We start from the raw sequence: 22,135 nt of genomic DNA, 5'->3' as shown, positions 1-22,135 counted from the left end.
GAGAGGGCCCAGAGATACCTCTCCGACAATCGGAGTGACAAATCCTAATCTCGAAATATGCCAACCCAACATGTACCTTTGGAGACACCTGTGGAGCTCCTTTATAATCACCCAGTTACGTTGTGACGTTTGGTAGCACACAAAGTGTTCCTCCGGCAAACGGGAGTTGCATAATCTCATAGTCATAGGAACATGTATAAGTCATGAAGAAAGCAATAGCAACATACTAAACGATCGGGTGCTAAGCTAATGGAATGGGTCATGTCAATCGCATCATTCTCCTAATAATGTGATCCCGTTAATTAAATGACAACACATGTCTATGGTTAGGAAACATAACCATCTTTTATTAATGAGCTAGTCAAGTAGAGGCATACTAGTGACGTTTAGTTTGTCTATGTATTCACACAAGTATTATGTTTCCGGATAATACAATTCTAGCATGAATAATAAACATTTATCATGATATAAGGAAATAAAATAGTAACTTTATTATTGCCTCTAGGGCATATTTCCTTCAGTCTCCCACTTGCACTAGAGTCAATAATCTAGTTCACATCGCCATGTGATTCAACACTAATAGTTCACATCACCATGTGATTAACACCCATAGTTCACATCGTCATGTGACCTATACCCAAAGGGTTCACTAGAGTCAGTAATCTAGTTCACATTGTTTATGTGATTAACACCCAAAGAGTACTAAGGTGTGATCATGTTTTGCTTGTGAGATAATTTTAGTCAACGGGTCTGTCACATACAGATCCGTAAGTATTTTGCGAATTCTATGTTTACAATGCTCTGCACGGAGCTACTCTAGCTAATTGCTCCCACTTTCAATATGTATCTAGATTGAGACTTAGAGTCATCCAGATCTGTGTCAAAACTTGTATCGACGTACATTTTTACGACGAACCTTTTGTCACCTCCATAATTGAGAAATGTTTCCTTATTCCACTAAGGATAATTTTGACCGCTGTCCAGTGATCTACTCTTAGATCACTATTGTACTCCATTGCTTAACATAGTGTAGGGTATACAATAGATCTGGTACACAACATGGCATACTTTATAGAACCTATGGCTGAGGCATAGGGAATGACTTTCATTCTCTTTCTATCTTCTGCCGTGGTCGGGCTTTGAGTCTTACTCAATTTCACACCTTGTAACACAGCCAAGAACTCTTTCTTTGACAGTTTCCATTTTTGAACTACTTAAAAATATTGTCAAGGTATGTACTCATTTAAAAAACTTATCAAGAGTCTTGATCTATCTCTATAGATCTTGATGCTTAATATGTAAGCAGCTTCACCGAGGTCTTTCTTTGAAAAACTTCTTTCAAAACACTTCTTTATGCTTTGCAGAATAATTCTATATTATTTCCGATCAACAATATGTCATTCACATATACTTATCAGAAATGTTGTAGTGCTCCCACTCACTTTCTTGTAAATACAGGCTTCACCGCAAGTCTGTATAAAACTATATGCTTTGATCATCTCATCAAAGCGCATATTCCAACTCTGAGATGCTTGCACCAGTCCATAAATGGATCGCTGGAGCTTGCACATTTTGTTAGCACCTTTAGGATTGACAAAACCTTCTGGTTGTATCATATACAACTCCTCTTTAATAAATCCATTAAGGAATGCAGTTTTGTTTATCCATTTGCCGGATTTCACAAAATGCGGCAATTGCTAACATGATTCGGACAGACTTAAGCATAGATACGAGTGAGAAACACTCATCGTAGTCAACACCTTGAACTTGTCAAAAACCTTTTTGCGAAAATTCTAGCTTTGTAGATAGTAACACTACTATCAGCGGCTGTCTTCCTCTTGAAGATCCATTTAATCTCAATGGCTCGCCGATCATTGGGCAAGTCAATCGAAGTCCATACTTTGTTCTCATACATGGATCTCATCTCATATTTCATGGCCTCAAGCCATTTCGCGGAATCTGGGCTCATCATCGCTTCCTCATAGTTCGTAGGTTCATCATGATCTAGTAGCATGACTTCCAGAACAGGATTACCGTACCACTCTGGTGCGGATCTTACTCTGGTTGATCTACGAGGTTCAGTAGTATCTTGTTCTGAAGTTTCATGATCATCATCATTAGATTCCTCACTAATTGGTGTAGGTGTCAAAGAAACCGGTTTCTGTGATGTACTACTTTCCAATAAGGGAGCAGGTACAGTTACCTCATCAAGTTCTACTTTCCTCCCACTCACTTCTTTCGAGAGAAACTCCTTCTCTAGAAAGGATCCATTCTCAGCAATGAATAACTTGCCTTTGGATCTGTGATAGAAGGTGTACCCAACAGACTCCTTTGAGTATCCTATGAAGACATATTTCTCCAATTTGGGTTTGAGCTTATCAGGATGAAACTTTTTCATATAAGCATCACAACCCCAAACTTTAAGAAACGACAACTTTGGTTTCTTGCCAAACCACAGTTCAGATTGTGTCGTCTCAACGGACTTAGATGGTGACTTAGATGGTGCCCTTTTAAACGTGAATGCAGCTGCCTTTAATGCATAACCCCAAAACGATATTGGTAAATCTGTAAGAAACATCATATATTGCACTATATCCAATAAAGTACGGTTATGACGTTCGGACACACCATTATGCTGTGGTGTTCCAGGTGGCACGAATTTGTGAAACTATTCCACATAGTTTTAATTGAAGACCAAACTTGTAACTCAAATATTTGTCTCTACGATTAGATCGTAGAAACCATATTTTTCTTTTTACGATGATTTTCCACTTCACTCTGAAATTCTTTGAACTTTTCAAATGTTTCAGACTTATGTTTCATCAAGTAGATATACCCATATCTGCTCAAATCATATGTGAAGGTCAGAAACTAACGATACCCGCCACGAGCTTCAACACTCATCGGATCGCATACATCAGTATGTATTATTTCCAGTAAGTCAGTTGCTCGCTCCATTGTTCCGGAGAACGGAGTTTTTAGTCATCTTGCCCATAAGGCATGGTTCGCAAGCACCAAGTGATTCCAAAATTCCATCAGCATGGAGTTTCTTCATGCACTTTACACCAATATGACCTAAACGGCAGTGCCACAAATAAGTTGCACTATCATTATTAACTTCGCATCTTTTGGTTTCAATATTATGAATATGTGCATCACTACGATCGAGATCCAATGAACTATTTTCATTGGGTGTGTAACCATATAAGGTTTTTATTCATGTAAATAGAACAATAATTTATTCTCTTACTTAAATGAATAACCGTATTACAATAAACATGATCAAATCATATTCATGCTCAACGCAAACATCAAATAACACTTACTTAGGTTCAACATTAATCCCGAAAGTATAGGGAGTGTGCGATGATGATCATATCAATCTTGGAACCACTTCCAACACACATCGTCACTTCACCCTTAACTAGTCTCTGTTTATTCTGCAACTCCCGTTTCGAGTTACTAATCTTAGCAACTGAACTAGTATCAAATACTGAGGGGTTACTATAAACACTAGTAAAGTACACATCAATAACATGTATATCAAATATACTTATGTTCACTTTGCCATCCTTCTTATCCGCCAATCACTTGGGGTAGTTCCGCTTCCAGTGACCAGTCCCTTTGCAGTAGAAGCACTTAGTCTCAGGCTTAGGACCAGACTTGGGCTTCTTCACTTGAGCAGCAACTTGCTTGCTGTTCTTCTTGAAGTTCTCCTTCTTCCCTCTGCCCTTTTCCTGAAACTAGTGGTCTTGTCTACCATCAACACTTGATGTTTTTCTCGATTTCTACCTTCGTCAATTTCAGCATTACGAAGAGCTTGGGAATCATTTCCGTTATCCCTTGCATATCATAGTTCATCATGAAGTTCTATTAACTTGGTGATGGTGACTAGAGAATTCTGTCAATCACTATTTTATCTGGAAGATTAACTCCCACTTGATTGAAGCAATTGTAGTACCCAGACAATCTGAGCACATGCTCACTAGTTGAGTGATTCTCCTCCATCTTTTAGCTATACAACTTGTTGGAGACTTCATATCTCTCAACTTGGGTATTTGCTTGAAATATTAACTTCAACTCCTGGAACATCTCATATGGTCCATGACGTTCAAAACGTCTTTGAAGTCCCGATTCTAAGCCGTTAAGCATGGTGCACTAAACTATCAAGTAGTCATTGTATTGAGCTAGCCAAATGTTCATAACGTCTACATCTGCTCCTGCAATAGGTCTGTCACCTAGCGGTGCATCAAGGACATAATTCTTCTGTGCAGCAATGAGGATAAACCTCAGATCACGGATCCAATCCGCATCATTGCTACTAACATTTTTCAACACAATTTTCTCTAGGAACATATCAAAATAAACATATGAAAGCAACAAGGCGAGCTATTGATCTACAACATAGATATGCTAATACTACCAGGATTAAGTTCATGATAAATTAAAGTTCAATTAATCATATTACTTAAGAACTCCCAGTTAGATAGACATCACTCTAATCCTCTAAGTGATCACGTGATCCAAATCAACTAAACAATGTCCGATCATCATGTGAGATGGAGTAGTTTCATTGGTGAACATCACTATGTTGATCATATCTACTATATGATTCACGCTCGACCTTTCGGTCTCCGTGTTCCGAGGCCATATCTGTATATGCTTGGCTCGTCAAGTATAACCTGAGTATTCCGCGTGTGCAACTATTTTGCACCCGTTGTATTTGAACATAGAGCCTATCACACCCAATCATCACGTGGTGTCTCAGCACGAAGAACTTTCGCAACGGTGCATACTCAGGGAGAACACTTCTTGATAATTAGTGAGAGATAATCTTAAAATGCTACCGTCAATCAAAGCAAGATAAGATGCATAAAAGATAAACATCACATGCAATCAATATAAGTGATATGATATGGCCATCATCATCTTGTGCTTGTGATCTCCATCTTCGAAGCACCATCATGATCACCATCGTCACCGGCGCGACACCTTGATCATCATCATATCATCGTTGTCGTCTCGCCAATCTTATGCTTCCACGACTATCGCTACCGCTTAGTGATAAAGTAAAGCATTACAGCGCAATTGCATTGCATACAATAAAGTGACAACCATATGGCTCCTGCCAGTTGCCGATAACTCAGTTAGAAAACATGATCATCTCATACAATAAAATTTAGCATCATGTCTTGACCATATCACATCACAACATACCCTGCAAAAACAAGTTAGACTTCCTCTACTTTGTTGTTGCATGTTTTACGTGGCTGCTACGGGCTTAGCAAGAACCGTTCTTACCTACGCATCAAAACCACAATGATAGTTTGTCAAGTTGGTGCTGTTTTAACCTTCGCAAGGACCGGGCGTAGCCACACTTGGTTCAACTAAAGTTGGAGAAACTGACACCCGCTAGCCACCTTTGTGCAAAGCACGTCGGGAGAACCGGTCTCGCGTAAGCGTACGCGTAATGTCGGTCCGGGCCGCTTCGTCCAACAATACCGCCGAACCAAAGTATGACATGCTGGTAAGCAGTATGACTTATATTGCCCACAAATCACTTGTGTTCTACTCGTGCATATAACATCAACGCATAAAACCTAGGCTCTCATACCACTGTTGGGGAACGTAGTAATTTCAAAAAAAATCCTACGCACATGCAAGATCATGGTGATGCATAGCAACGAGAGGGGAGAGTGTGATCTACGTACCCTCGTAGACCGACAGCGGAAGCGTTATGACAACGCGGTTGATGTAGTCGTACGTCTTCATGGCCCGACCGATCAAGCACCGAAACTACGGCACCTCCGAGTTCTAGCACACGTTCAGCTCGATGACGATCCCCGGACTCCGATCCAGCAAAGTGTTGGGGAAGAGTTCTGTCAGCATGACGGCATGGTGACGATCTTGATGTTCTACTGTCGCAGGGCTTCGCCTAAGCACCACTACAATATTATCGAGGACTATGGTGGAAGGGGGCACCGCACACGGCTAAGAGAACGATCTTAGAGATCAACTTGTGTCTAGGGGTGCCCCCTGCCCCCGTATATAAAGGAGCCAAGGGGGGTGCGGCCGGCCCTAGGAGGAGGCGCGCAGGAGGAGTCCTACTCCTACCGGGAGTAGGACTCCCCTCCCTTCCCCTAGTTGGATTAGGACTTGGGGGGAAGGAGGAGAGAGAAGAAAGGAAAGGGGGGGAGGGCGCCGCCCCCCTCCTTGTCCAATTCGGACTTGGGGGGGCACGGCAGCCCCTAGGCCTCCTCTCCTCTTCCTCCACTAGGCCCATTAAGGCCCATTAGGTTACCGGGGGGTTCCGGTAACCTCCTGGTACTCCGGTAAAATGTCGATTTCACCCGGAACACTTCCGATGTCCAAACATAGGCTTCCAATATATCAATATTTATGTCTCGACCATTTCGAGACTCCTCGTCATGTCCGTGATCACATCCGGGACTCTGAACTAACTTCGGTACATCAAAATATATAAACTCATAATGAAACTGTTATCGTAACGTTAAGCGTGCGGACCCTATGGGTTCGAGAACAATGTAGACATGACCGAGACATGTCTCCGGTCAATAACCAATAGCGGAACCTGGATGCTCATATTGGCTCCCACATATTCTACGAAGATCTTTTATCGGTCAGACCGCATAACAACATACGTTGTTCCCTTTGTCATCGGTATGTTACTTGCCCGAGATTCGATCGTCGGTATCTTAATACCTAGTTCAATCTCGTTACCGGCAAGTCTCTTTACTCGTTTCGTAATACATCATCTCACAACTAACTCATTAGTTGCAATGCTTGTAAGGCTTATGTGATGTGCATTACCGAGAGGGCCCAGAGATACCTCTCCGACAATCGGAGTGACAAATCCTAATCTTGAAATACGCCAACCCAACATGTACCTTTGGAGACACCTGTAGAGCTCCTTTATAATCACCCAGTTACGTTGTGACGTTTGGTAGCACACAAAGTGTTCCTCCGACAAACGGGAGTTGCATAATCTCATAGTCATAGGAACATGTATAAGTCATGAAGAAAGCAATAGCAACATACTAAACGATCGGGTGCTAAGCTAATGGAATGGGTCATGTCAATCACATCATTCTCCTAATAATGTGATCCCGTTAATTAAATGACAACACGTGTCTATGGTTAGGAAACATAACCATCTTTGATTAACGAGCTAGTCAAGTAGAGGCATACTAGTGACGTTTAGTTTGTCTATGTATTCACACAAGTATTATGTTTCCGGATAATACAATTCTAGCATGAACAATAAACATTTATCATGATATAAGGAAATAAAATAATAACTTTATTATTGCCTCTAGGGCATATTTCCTTCAGAGGCATTCTTGGAAGCTCTTCTGGAAAGATGTCTTGATATTCACAAACGACTGGAATCTGAGAGATGGCATTCAACTCGCCCTTCTCGTTGTGAGAAAACAGTCGAATGGTATCGTCACGAGTGGCATAGATGATCACATCCTCAGATGAGTGTGTCAATTGAATCTGTCTGGCATCACAATCAAGCTGAACCTTGTGCTTAGAAAGCCAGTCCATGCCGAGAATTAGATCAATATCTGAGTTACCAAGGACCATTGGAGAGGACAGAAATTTATAATCTCACATCTTGATAGAGACATCCGGAGCCATCATTTTGGTGTTCGTGAACAAACCCGGAGAGGAAACCGCTATCGGCTTAGGCAAATCGATAGTATGCACATCGTGCATGGATGCAAAAGGCTTTGATATGAATGACAAAGATGCACCAGTATCAAAAAGAACTCTTGCAGGAATATCATTAACAGGAAGATTACCCATGATCACTTTTGAAGAGTCCTCTTCCTGAGCTGTGTTCATCATGTTGACCTTTGCAGACTTGGGATTATGCTTGACCACTACATTGCTGGCAGATCTCACAGGGGGAGGAGGCGGAAGGCGCCTCTGGTTGAAGCATTTGTTTGCATAGTGACCCTTCTGCTGACACTTGTTGCATGTAACCTCTGAGAGCAGATGGTGATAAGGAGCACTTGACCTTGGAGCATGAGACGAAGCTTTGTTCTGAAAGCCTGGGTGGGGGGGGGGGGAAGATCCATTGCCACCTTTGCTCTTCTGCTGATAAGGCTGACGGAACGGAGGAGGAGGAGGCAACCAGTACTTCTGCTGCTTAGCTACCACTTGAGTTGAAGAAGAAGAAGAAGGAGTTACATCCCTAACTCTCTTCTTGGAAGCATCGCACTTGAGCTGAGCAGCCTCTTGCTTTAGTGCCATGTTGTAAAACTCATCATACTATTTCGGCTCAAAAAGCACGAGAGCTAGTTGCAGATCTTCTCTGAGGCCACCTCTGAATTGATAAATCATGCTCTTCTCATCAGGGACGTCTTGTTTGGCGAAGCGAGCGAGCCTCTGGAACATGATGTTGTATTGGTAAATAGACATACTGCCTTGCTTCGGATTGCGGAACTCCTCACGCTTACTCTCAACAACACTTTGAGGAATGTGGTGAGCTTTGAAGTCTCGGCGAAAATCATCCCAGGTAATCACACGACCTCCTCTGGAATCTTTGTATTGTTGATACCACTCAGCAGCTTGGTCTTTGAGTTGGAACGAAGCAAACTTGACAAAGTCCTCAGGCCTGACGTTGCTACACTCAAAATGTTTGCAGATATCCACGAGCCAATCGTCAGCGTCTGTGGCCTCGACACAGTTACTGAAAGACTTCAGCTAGTTTGCGAGGAACTGGTTGAGGGTAGCAAACTGAACTTGATTGTTGCCATGGCCTTGATTTCCTTGGTTGCGCTCTTGCAAGATTTGCAAAAGCATCTGCGTGTTGGCGTTGGTGGCGGCCATCACAGCTTGCCATGCCTCCGGAGGTGGAGGTGGTGGTGGAGGTTCCGGATTCTGACCCTTTGGAGGAGCCATCCTGAAGAGGGTGACATCCGTTAGCATCTTGACAGACATATATTCAAGCTGAATCAATGGACCGAAATTGCAACATGTAGCCTTAACATTCGAACAAAAATGAACGAATGAAATCCAAAGTAAATGATCACACTTCCATAAATTGAGAAGCCACTTAGATAGAGGTAGATGAATAAAGCAACAAGGTACGGATATGAACAAATACTTGGTAACGATTACCCAATCACAAACCAAATATCTACGGAAAGAAATGCTAGAGCTACATGAATTCCCACCTATGAAACTCCTGAAATTTTCTGGTTATGCAATCAGGTGTTGGGGATACAGGGGAAGCATAATATCTCACCCAAAACTAGCAAATCCTACATCTAGCTATATCCATCCTTCAACACATAACCAAGAAACCTTCGAAAATCATTTACCTCAACCTTCGAAAAGCATCTGTTATACGAGTTATGACAATACTCCCGAACTCCCGCCCTAGTACTGGGTGGCGTCGAGGTTATCTCACCAACAACTGCATGAAGGAGATTTTCGATGTCGGCGGACTCAGGTATTCCAGAACTGGAATGATAAAATTGTGACAACAAGACCTCGGAGCTCAATTCCCCGGGCCACTGCCACAACCCCTAAATGTCAGGAGGCACCAAGAACAATGTTCTCGTCACAAAACCATCGGAACGATTCCAAGATACCCGCGTGGTCCTAATTTTTTCGTGAAATTTGAGAAGAGAAGAGTCAAAACTCTACGTTAGGAGGCCTCACCAGAGCGACGAAGGGACTGAGGAGTAAAAAGAATCCTACTCTCCGATATATAATCCTAAAAGACTCAAAACATTTTTCTAGACTCAACAATGCCAGCGATTCGACCAAGCAGGGGGCTCTTAAGTCGGGGAAGGCTCTAATTACCAACTTGTAACGCCCCGGACACACCTGCCGGTGGTCGTTACTCCTGGCGGGATCTAGACTGGCCCCACAGATCAATACTAGTCTTTTCTGCGCACTTTGTCCTCACTCGTGCGCACCCAGGAGCAACTTCCCGGTCGGTCACCCATCCTGACACTACTCCAAGCTGAGCACACTTAACTTTGGAGTTCTTTCCAAATGGGCTCCCAGAAAAGAAGGAATTCCTTATTGATATGAGTAGTCTATCATCCCTAATAAGCCAGGTCATTACATACACCCCCACTCAGAGGAGCGGACGTCCTCGTCGGGCCACTGGAACGTTCCCTCTTGGCACATACGTCTATGCATTCAGTCCGGTACATGTACCATGCCGTGTGCCACGACGGGTCACAAACGTCATGAACAACATGACCACGCACCTGTCCCCAAACATCCGTGTAACCACGAGGGTCGGCTCTGATACCAACTTGTAATACCCACGATGCGGCTATATCTCCCGTGTGTCGGAGCATGGCATAGCCGCATAGTGGCAGCGAAGGGCAGCGGCGGCGGAACCGAGGCGCGGGTGGCGGGGCGCGGCCCGGGTCGGGGCACGGGAGGGCCGGCCACGGGCCAGGCGGGCCGGCGCGGTTGGTGGCGGTGGCGACGACACGTGGCAGCACCGGACTGGGCGAGGGCGACGGTGCGATTACGTCTGGTCCGGGACGGACATGTCCAGCGGGCGAGAGGGGAAGATCTAGGGTTTCATCTGCGTGAAATTCGGAGGGGAGGCACCTATTTATACATAGAAGGAGCTAGGAGAGTCCAAATGATGTGCGGTTTTCGGCCACGCAATCGTGATCGAACGGCCGAGAGGATGGAGGGGGTTTAGATGGGTTTTGAGCCACTTTGGAGGGGTGTTGGGCTGCAACACACACGAGGCCTTTACGGTTCCTCGGTTAACCGTTGAAATATCAAACGAACTCCAAATGGCACGAAACTTGACAGGCGGTCTACCGGTAGTGTACCAAGGCCGCTTGGAAATCTCGGTCCACTTCAAGAATGTTTAACACCCACACACGAAAAGAGGCAAAAGGGGGGCGTCGGAGGACATAGGAGTGTCGGATCGCGAAACGGACAACGGGGAAAATGCTCGGATGCATGAGAGAAACACGTATGCAAATGCAATGCACATGATGACATGATATGAGATGCATGACATGGACAAAATGCAAAACGAAGACAAAACCCAACCACGAGGGAATATCATAACTTAGAGCCGAAAATGGCAAGAGTTGGAATACAAATATGGCAAGTTACATATGGGGCGTTACAACATGTCTATGGTTAGAAAACTTAACCATTTTTGATTAACGAGCTAGTCAAGTAGAGACATACTAGGGACACACTGATTGTCTATGTATTCACACATGTACCAAGTTTCCGGTTAATTCAATTCTAGCATGAATAGTAAATATTTATCATGATATAAGGAAATATAAGTAACAACTTTAGTATTGCCTCCAGAGCATATTTCCTTCAGGGACACCATCACACAAATAAAAGAAAAAAAGTGGTTAATCAATAGTTCAACACCGAAGCATCAACCACTTGCATGGTGGTAGGAGCAAGTGGCAGTGTGTCAAGTCCCTAAGTTGCGGTACATATCCTGAAGCCTTGCCGTGCTCCATGGTCGGCAATGCATCATCATATGCACATCTTTGCGACAACCGATAGGTGCACCTCAAATCTATACATATACCTAATATTAAAGGACGGATTGTTTCTCCACTATTTTTTGATCTACTAGCAAAAGAGCCCGTACGTTGCAACGGGAGAAAAAACATAACACACGCTCTTAACCTAACAACCATCACTCAATAGGTCCATCTCCTTTATTTTTACGAGGCATCATATTTGTGTTGCCGCTTATCCTCCTTCTGACCCTCGCCGGCGATGGCCTCGGTGTTCACACAAAACAACAAAAAAACGTGTTTGAATATGGTTAATCCTAAGGCATCTCTCTCTCTCGCGCGCGATGAGAAATCTGTTGTTTTCCCCTGCAACATTTTTCAGAGGTATGCATGTGTAGTTATCGATGTTTTCTTTTCCCTATATGGTTATAGTGGGGTGTTTATTTGCAATCCGGATCGCCGCCGGTACGAAAGAAAAATGGATCTTGCGCTAGAAATTATAAGTTTGCTTCCAAAACAATATTTAAAAAATATTTAACAGGTAAAATTAGCATCATATTTAGATTCCACACATTTTTATAATAAAATTTAATATATAATATGTTAAAATCGAAGTTACGGTTTAAAAAATACAGATAATTTAGAAAATCATTTGTTTGATTTAAATATATTCCAAAATAATATTTAAAAATACTTAATAGGTAAAAATAATCTCATATTCATATTCTACATATTTTTCTAATCAAATTTCATATATAACATGTTCAAATCGGAGTTACGGTTTAAAAGATATGGATGATTTAAAAAAATATTTGTTTGACTTAAATATGATCTGTGGATGAATTACCTAAAACGTCAGGGGGGTTTTCAAAAAACATAAAATAACGGTTTGGATGTGACTTAAATTCGGACAGCGGGTTGATTTCAAAAAAACACAGGGACTTTTGTGTAAAATACGGAAAAACGATTCGTTTTGACTTAAAACAGGACTGCAGGCTAATTCTCTAAAATAGAGGAATTTTTCTGAAAAATATCATGACGGACGAAAAAAAACCCAATTTGTTTTATCTTCTATATATATATATACTTCTTTTCCTAATAATAAACCAGCGATCGCTTCGGGCGGTCCGTCATCAGGCTTTTTTGCAAAAAAGTCCCCCCGTTTTTGATAAATTAACCCGCAGTCCTACTTAAAGTGTGGATAACGTTCTATTTTTTGCAAAAAAAACCCTGCCATCACAGCCCATACAAGAACATGAGGGTTACCTCCGCCGCCGCGCCCCATCCCTCCGCCGCCGCGCACCCCGTCACTCTGCTAGCCGCCGCGACCCATCCCTCCGCCGCCGCGCCCCCGTCCATCCTCTCCTCGGTGCCCGTCCTCTCTCTGTCATCGCCGAATCTGGATGAGATCGGGAGAATCCGCCGCATCTCGCGCAGCTGCTCGTCGGCCATGCGGGGAGGACGAACGAGCTGCTCGTCGGACATGCAGGGAGCACAGACGAGCTGCTCATCGGCGTCCGTCCCACAGCCCCACTGAAGACGGCGCCCAGCCCCTTGACAGCGCACTCCTCCTACTTGCCGCCCGGTATACCTCCCCTACTCGCCAGCCCCTGGATCCCACTCCCCCTACCATAATATTCTGATTTCGAGGCAAACATAGTGTTTGATGAAATTTGACTATAGAATTGTTGCTACATCGTCAATTCAGGGTGTGTAGAAGATGTTATCCTGGGTCTGTAGAGGATGCGGTACGTGGCTGCTTGTGTGTATACATATATGTTAATTGGTGGCTGGTGTGTGTGTGCAGGGTGCAAATAGCGACAGCGAGTAGGCGGTAACTATACTACATCGAGAAGCGATACAGGGGCATGAAGCAAGCGAGCAGGTGCGCAGCGACCTGCTACTGCACTAATAGTAGCCCTGACGGAGCACCGGGGCCGGCTCGACAGGGCATGCCGCCCGCCGGTAGACGCCTGGTTGTGTGAGACGGAGATGAACCTCGCGTCGTTGCCTCTGCAGCCTCGACAAAGCTCCACCGGTGCTGGGGATGAACCCTGCGTCTGTGATGGTGATGGCGCTATCCATGTACTTTCTCCACTGGCTATAAGGGAGTAAAGATCACATCGTGGATGTGTTTTTCTTCAAAGATGTGGCCCTGTCATTGTTGGCTGTCGAATTTGTGATGTAATCCGTCCCTATGTCAGTGTATTAACCACTTCTCCCTCCCGCACAATGAGCAGAACAGAGCAGCGGCTGCAATTTACCCATTGATTTCTTGGGGTGATTCAAACCTAGGAAGCCTGCTACTTGTGCAAGCAACATGGTAACAAGTTTCAGTTTTCTTACTGATGCACCTCAATTTTGCAAGGTAAGAACAATGTCAGTTTACTTTATGTTGGTTTTCTAATTTCTACATATTCCCTCAAGCAAATCTAATTATCTAGGTAGTACGGAAAGCAGGCAAATTACGTAACTATTTGGGTGTACTCATGCTCTGCTATGTCAGATTGAGGAGAAAGAATTATTTTATTCACCATCCTATTTTTTATCTATAATGATGATCACTGTTTCCATCTTGTGATCTTCTTTGCTCCAGTTGTGCGAATACTTTGTTTGCACTTTAGTGGTACTGAAATTTTCCTGCTACCATGAGTCATGGTAGTAGGCTGCTGTGGCAAAAAGCTGGTAAGCCCCCTAAGGGAAGAAAACTGAAAAAACTCTCATCGTGCTTACCATGTTTCATCTTAAAATTTTGGCTTGAATTTTTTTTCTGTATGACCTATATCTCTATGTGGTTACTTTCTCCAGACATGCTTTAGCTGCACCATTGGTCAAGTGGCTTGAACACAACTCACATGAGTCATCGCCAAATGGCCCTTTTCTGAAATTCATTCTCTTATGCACTGAGAGAGGAGTTACTCCATGACAGTCTGTATACATACAGATGCAAGCAATGAAGAAACTCATGCAGATGATGACTGGAGAATTTTTCACGAATTTTCCAACCTGAATTTGCTACAGAGGTTGGGAAAAGAGGAGTCCAGGCTCTGATGAACACATGTTCTTTCGCAGGTGACTAACAGTTGGCACCTCTATCTTTACATTACATCAGGCCAGCGCTACAAAGCCCATGTATGCCTCTGCCTGCCTGCTCAATGGACGATCCGATCACAAAAAAGTGGATAAAAATACTCATCTGTTTGTCAAAATACATGTTTGTTATCTTAGGAACGAGTATAGCTATCACCAGAGTACAAGCAAATATTTCAATTTTTCCATGAAGCAAACTTATGTTATGATTATCACATTTTGATCTTGGAGTAATGATTGACAAAAGTAGATGGTTACTGTAGTCTGTACCAGTCCAGTATTTCTAATTACAAGTTTGAGCTCCATAGGGATAATCTGATTAGTGTGTCAGAAGCTTGCTGTTTCTAATTGTGCAAATTCTGTGGTTATTTTAGTGTTTTGCAGAATGCATAGATTTTCCATAATAGAAAGAAGTGGATGTATAACCTGATTTTGCTTTATTATTTGGTGCTAGTTGACTTTGGAAATCCCCAGTTTCTCCAGTATTGTAACTCTCTGTCAAATCGTCAAATTAAACTGATCTTTCTATCTGGACAACTTGTAATTTTTAATATTATGATTTTCCTTTTCAGAAACCAATTCAACTAGACCAGGACTATGTTTATTAGTCCTCCAGCGTTTGTTGGAATGAGATGACACATGGTATGCCAGCTAACAAGCAACTGAAGTAAGAAGATTTTTGTAATTTCTTGGAAAGAAAGAGCCCTGAACCCAGGATGGCGAAGGATCCAATATGTCAGGACCAATGAAGGAATTGCAGAGCTTCATATTCAGTTTATTTTAGGTGCTTGCCTACTTCAAGTGTCTAGATTACAGGAAACATGTTTCTTCAAGTGTCTACTTCAAGTAAGTTTCTTATAGAAGTAGTCAGTTTAATTCCTTCAAAATAGTTGTTTTGTGTATGACTAAATAGCAGTACCTCAAATTTTGCTTCAGCTTCTTAAAACAGAGTAATTCTGTAAATCCTAACAGAACTCTATCAGTCTGAACCAATTTCTTGTAAATCTACAATACATCATAGCCTCATCTGATCGAATCATTGGTTTCAGATCAATACATCCTTGTGCATTCCCATAAGATTAATAATATTCAGTTTGATTGTGTCAAAAACTTGCTGCTTGACAATCTGTATGACTAGATAGCAATACCTTAAAATTGCTTTTGGTTTTAAACTGAACTGAACTCGGTTGGGGCTGAACTGAACTCAGTTTGGTTCTACAAAATATAGGGTTATATTCTACACCGTTTTTAAGGCGGTAAGGTGACCTAAGGCGAGCACCACCCGCTCTAGCGCCTAGGCGACGCCTAAGCGCCTAAGGCGGGCATATTTGTAAGGCGCTGCCAGGGCGCCTTATCGCCTAAGCGTCCAAGGGAGGACGCCTTAAAAACAATGATTCTTTCAATTTTTCTTGTTAACTCTAAACTGGACTCAACTCAGTTTGATTCTGTAAAAAAGATTGTGACAGACTTATATATATGCAACAGTCTTTCACCAACACTCAAATTAGATGGGCATGATATTTAAAAGAAATCGACATACTGTAGTTTATGAGAATTTGGCAAGAAACTCGGAACCGATGGACTTGACTTGTGAAAAAATGTAATCAATGGACGACTACAGTTTATATCAAACACAGAATCGATGGACTTTCGCAATGCAGGCTTGCCCTTACCATTTACCAGGTGGTGACTTACCGGAGGAGCCAGTGGTGCTGCTGCGACCTTCTCCGGGCGATGGTCAATGATGCAAGCTAAAATCGGGGATGGGATAGCGGCTCCGGGCGACAATCAGAGGCGAGGCAGCGCTGCAGACCGAGGACAAAGTGATGCACTGGGGCGAGGAAGAAGCGGCGGATGGGGCTATGCATGGGGGAGTTGGGGCGACCATTCGGTTCAGCGCACGGGATCGTATTAACTCTGTTTTCTCCTAGGTACCTGCGCTGGTATAGTTTCTCCATGGGGTTACCAAACGATTCTCTCTACTCCTTGATTAAGTTGTCACATCAATTTTCTACTTACATGTCAGGCTTAGCACTGGGAGCAGCCTTATAGAAGTAATGCAATATATTCTCTCTTATGCCTACTTGAAATACTGTTGTGGGTCTGTACTTTGCCTCTCATATTGCAAGGATAACACATTGTATGTCTATTCTCTTAACTGTAGTAAGGATGAAGAGGAAAGTGTGCTGGACCTTCTAACACGGATATTGTACATGTACGAGCTACGGGCCACTATTGTTTATCACATATGGATTGTAAATGTAGTGACATTGAAGTTTGTAACATATCCTTAAATTTCTTTATTGTAACATTATATTAACTAAAAATCTGGTAGCCGTGACCTTGATATTCCCTGTAGAGCCAGCAAAAAATAGAATAAAAAGTTTCATTACAATTGGTGATTGAATGTCAAATGGCAGTGATTTTATATCAATGTGTGGGAGGTTGATGAAAGATTGCATGCAGAGTATACCAGTGAAAAACATCATTTATTTAGATGAGCTATTACCAAAGCAGATATACTATATTTCTAGCTGAAGTTAACAATGCTAAAATATTTCATTGGGCGGCAACTTGAGGGCAAGAAACATACATATAAGCCTATTCTGAAATGTCTAGAAATATTGAAGCTTCAGCACGGCGCTCCAGCATCCGTGGAGGAGATGCACCATTTTGGACATGTTGGTTAACTTCTGTTGCTTCAGGGGTTGATCACGAGCGTAGTATAGGCCGACGGCGGGGAGGTGGTTTGTGTCGGGGAAGAGGGCGATGCTGGGGAGGAGGCCAATGATGTGGAAGAGGGTGATGAAGGGAGGAGGACGGCGGTAGGAGAGGGAGGCAATGGAGTGGTGGCGAGCTAAATAGAGTGAGGTGGAGGGTTGGCGGTTTGGCGGTGGTGAGCTTGTGAGAAGGGAACAATGGCGGCGTCATGAATAGCGCTTCGACTGGGTTCTTCAGAAGGGGGATTCAGAACTAAGTTATGCCACTTGGCGATGGCATTGTCGTCGTAAACATATTAAGCTATGTGATTCGACTTCACAAAGCTAAGCTTCGGCAACTTCACCAAATTATACTATGAGAGGCCTCCGATCCGCGTAGTTGGTTAAGCATGGAGTTGAAGCAGATCCGAGCAATCCCGAACTAAAGTTCTGCTCTTGGACATCAACATATCAAACTGAAACAGGATTGATTGATGCGCCTACCCTATCGGTGGTTGAATAAAAATTTGTAGGTCTTAGTGTCACTTCATGATACTATCCATGCTTTTCATCCCAAAAAAGCCATTTGTTTAACTGCACTATCACCCGTAGCAACGCACGGGCACACTTACTAGTACTCCTAATTTCTAATGGAGCAGTCCGTACATAGTTGGTTCGTTCGTTCGTACTCCACCAGCCCCCGTCGATAGCCCTCCCCTCCCACCGATTTTTCCTGTGGAAAGTCGACGCCCCACGCATACAAGAAAAAAAACAAAGAAGAAAACTACCCAACGCTCCCTCAGAAAAAAAACGACCCAACGCACGCCCCATCCCTCGTCCCACAATCCCTGGCCTCCTCACCTTTCTTTGCCCGATGGGGCTTCAGTGTGGCGGCAGCGTCGACCGCCGGCAGCACCGCCTGGATCTCCTAGCGCCAGCACCTGCCCCATCGTCCGCGACCTATCCACTCCAACGCGCGGTAAGCGCGCCGCGGTCGCCAGGCTCGCCACCGCCTTGTCGCCGACGTCCCGATCCATTATGCCAGACGGGAGACAGATAGGGAGCGGCCGAGCTCTCCGCCGAGGAAGAGAGATGACCGTCGTCCCTTGGTCTAGGCCTGCCCAGAAGCACACATCATGGAGGGCAATTGTTGATCCCACGATCTCCATTGAGGCCCAGCGCATGTCCTAGAATATGTGTGCCTTGGGTAGGAGGTGCAATTCGGTATGATCCTGGAGCCCCCCCTCTCTCTCTCTCTCTCTCTCTCTCTCCTCGCACTTCAAATGGCTTCCTGCTTAGTAGATTGAAAGAGGGGTTTAGATTGGGAGGAAGAATCTGTACAGATCGAAGGGAAAAGCAGAACAAAAGGGAGGGGGGACTAAACACATTTGTTTGAACGTCTTCCCTTTTTTGACAGTTTCGGAGTCATTGAGGGGCTGTTTGGATTGAAGCCCGCAGACGCCTAGCCAAAATATTGGCGTTGACTGAAGGCTGGGCATCTATTTGGTTGATGGTCAACTATTTGGCACGCCCACACTGCATGGGCTGCTGCAGTTCATTTTCTTGCCAATTCATGGGCGAGCTCAGGGCGGCCGGATGGTGCGCCAATATTTTGGCATGCCAACGAATTGGTAGGGCCAGCTGGGGCTCAATCCAAACAGCCCCTGACTATCCGAGAATGGTGCTAATGTCTCAGTTTTGGTGATATAAGGGATTTAGAGCATACCCACGACCATGGTCGACAACGGCCTGAAGCCAAATTTTTTTTTGTTCACAGACAAATGGCCGTGCCCTGAACTGGTAAATAATGAACCTATTTTATCTTTCATGGTGTTTCTTTGCTATCATGAGTTTGAACTAAAAATTTGCATGGGTACTCTCTTTTTCCCCAGCCGTTAGTGTGAAGTGGCAAGATAGTTTCAAACCCCAGAATCTTCATTGCAAGTATACGAACTGATGAATTTGGGAGTACCTAGAACTCATCTAGATGAGATATAATTTGGTCTCATTCACTTGAAAAACAAGAACATATAACATCCACGTCAGCACACACGCATCTTATAGCATCTTATAGCATCACATCCAATGGCTATAAAAGATGAATGAGACCAAACTATATCTCATCTAGATGAGTTCTAGCAAATCTGGATGAATTTTGCCCATATGTTGTTGAGTGATAATTTATATGTATTTAATTTACTAGATGAACTGCACACCTGAACGCAGCACTCGTGCAAAGATGCAACATCTTGGTCGGCTGCTCGCGGCGGAGCGTGCGGCTGGTGCTTGCAGCAGTGGCAGAGCAGCGTCAGCGAGCGCGGCGCAAGCAGTGGCCAGAGCTGCATGGGCAGCTGCAAGCATGCCATCCAGGCATCACTTCAAGTATGACAATGTCCACTCTACACCAAGGTACGTGGGCACTTGTGCAAAAATCTAGCATCTTCATCGACTAGGACTAAGTTGTGTGTTTTCTTCTGCCTGTGTCATGCGGTGATAATTTGTTCTGCCTATTGTTTACAGATATTAGTCAGTTGGGAGATGAGGTGGTTTGCCAGATAAGAAATAGAGTAAGGACAAGAAGGAGCTTTAATTGGGTCATGTCATGGTGAACCTGGAGCACAGAATTTTACAGGAGATGGTCATGATAAAACAGGGTGCTTAAGATCTAGGGAAGTATAACATTTTTTTTTAAAGCAAAGTAAAACAAATTTACTTTCTGGGTCTAATTTAATTTTTCTATGTTCATAATCTCTTGCGTGAATAGATAGACCAAGCCGAGCAGGGCATCAACTATCTACTCATGCTTTGGTTCATTTTCTTGGAGTATTTGTGTTCTTAAATTCTTAATCTTGGTTTTCACTCGTTTGTGCTCTATCCTCTCAATCCAGTTACGTATGCAATCCTCAATGAGGATAATTTTTTTTCTGAATCACTTAGCAGCCTCTGCATCCTTCTGCCTTAGTCTGATCAATTTTTCCCACTATGCCGTTTTTTTTGCCAACATATTGGAACGAAGGTGTCTCCATGTCAAACATGCATCCGTTGAAAATTTGGTGTCAACCAGTTTTTGGAGGATTGCATCAATGTTCCTCATATTTCTAATATTAGGATATTAGAAATCCCCTTTTCCCTACAATGTTTATCTTTTCGTTCTTTTAGATAATGCCAATTTTTTTGGTGCCAGTGCCCAGTTGTGTATATTCTTGGACCTTTTACATTTGATATTAACAATCCAAAACTTAACACGTTTCTAGCCTTCTAGAGGAACTTGCATTTAATGTTATCAATTTTCTTGCAGCAAACTTCAAAGTTCTTGATACTTTTGCTTGCACTTATTTTCCACAGGCTCACATATTTTAGTGTTGTGCAGTTTAGATGTCAATATGATGGCCATTTCTTTTACGGGTAAGGCAAGAGATCCGTCTGCTGCTACTACAATCGGCCGCTGCACTACGCTGGCTGAGGCCACACGTCATCACCTACCCCACCATGCTGCACCTTTGGATTGCTGGCTGCCGAGGCCGACACCATCTGTCGCCCCTTAACACTTTTTTAAAATCATGGAAAATCTCTTGGTTTCTTTACCATGTTGTAATTTGTTTCTATGCTTTACATTTTATTGCGTCATGCCTCCAGGACCCTGTTTTCTAAACTACAGTTGCATTAGCATGAGGCTCTTCTGTAATATGCAGGACTACTTCCAAACAACATACTCCCTCTGTCCGGAAATACTTGTCATCAAGATGAATAAAAGGGGATGTATCTAGACGTATTTTAGTTCTAGATATATCCCTTATCCATTTTGATGACGAGTATTTTTGGACGGAGGGAGTACAAATTCTTCTAGATGTCCTCAAACTTTCTATTTCCAATGCATAGAACCCAAACATATGCTTTTCGGATGTCTCAGGTATGGAATTAATCACTACTACAAGCTTTGTCTACACTTCATAAGTTATATGGAGCAAGTTGATCTTTAGAAGAATAACATGTGAAATTCAACTTTTGGATTTGTTGAATTAATATGAATGTAGCATTCTTCCTTCTTGACCAATAGGTGCTCGAGTTCTTTGTCTAATGTGGGTACTGAATATAAGTGAGTCCTGTTGTAGCATATGAAAGGAGCCTTGATTGTTGAGGATTTCACAACTTTATTAGATCTTTTATCATGATATATTAAATAACTTGCTGCTATGATCTGGGAGCAGATTGTTGCTTTCATTGGTGAGCCAATCAAGCAATTGGAATAACTATAAATTTTCGTTAATTGCACTCTAGGTTATCTGCTATCGGATTGTTCATACAACGTGCCACAGCCACTTCTGCAGGTAATATGCTAGCATGTCTTCTGATTAGTTTAGCACATGGATTGTCAAAGTTTTTTCTGCCATGTTGCTTGATAGTTTTAGCCCATTGGATTTTCACGTGCTCGCTTGTGAGATGTGATATAATTGTGCATTTTGTGGTTCCTTCTATTTTGCAGATCTCTTCCTTTGTTTATAGGCTCCATTGAATAACATGTGAAATTACAATGAAGATCGGTATGTGTTTTGATAATATCTCTTCTAACTTGTTTTTAAGCTAAATCTCGACAAAAGCATCCATACATCTGTTACTCTCTGCGCTAATTCTCTTATTGCAGATGATTAATTTCTTGGCAAGTAGTCTGATAAGATAGTTATGATTTTGTTTTCAAATGGAACATGCACTAGGGTTGCTCCAGGATCTCTTGTCCAACCCTCAGCTAGACCATTATGGTTATCTCTGTTATGTTTTTAAATGTATGTCACCTTTTTTGCTTACGATATACTCATATATAGACAACGAAATTAGAAG

General features: G+C 43.0%; 2 long non-coding RNA genes across 6 annotated transcripts; both read left to right on the top strand.

The window, feature by feature from the left end:
- The first annotated feature begins 12,733 nt into the window (after positions 1 to 12,733).
- On the top strand, positions 12,734 to 16,903 carry LOC125527327. Of its 5 annotated transcripts, none has more exons than XR_007292056.1 (5): positions 12,738 to 13,095; positions 13,318 to 13,878; positions 14,107 to 14,582; positions 15,173 to 15,446; positions 16,262 to 16,903. It is a non-coding gene; the product is annotated as an uncharacterized LOC125527327 (long non-coding RNA). The 5 variants fall into 5 exon arrangements; XR_007292055.1 differs by having other exon boundaries at positions 13,318 to 14,195; positions 14,319 to 14,582; XR_007292054.1 differs by having other exon boundaries at positions 12,734 to 13,095; positions 13,318 to 14,642.
- A 1,183-nt stretch (positions 16,904 to 18,086) lies between these two features.
- LOC125537949 lies at positions 18,087 to 21,747 on the top strand. The gene is made up of 3 exons (XR_007296149.1): positions 18,087 to 18,523; positions 19,503 to 19,708; positions 19,820 to 21,747. It is a non-coding gene; the product is annotated as an uncharacterized LOC125537949 (long non-coding RNA).
- The last annotated feature ends 388 nt before the right edge of the window (positions 21,748 to 22,135 follow it).

The sequence above is a fragment of the Triticum urartu genome, chromosome 1, assembly GCF_003073215.2.
Source record: "Triticum urartu cultivar G1812 chromosome 1, Tu2.1, whole genome shotgun sequence".
NCBI classification, from domain to species: Eukaryota; Viridiplantae; Streptophyta; class Magnoliopsida; order Poales; family Poaceae; genus Triticum; species Triticum urartu.
Note: the sequence above shows the minus strand (reverse complement) of the source record. Positions and strands in the feature narration are given on the sequence as shown.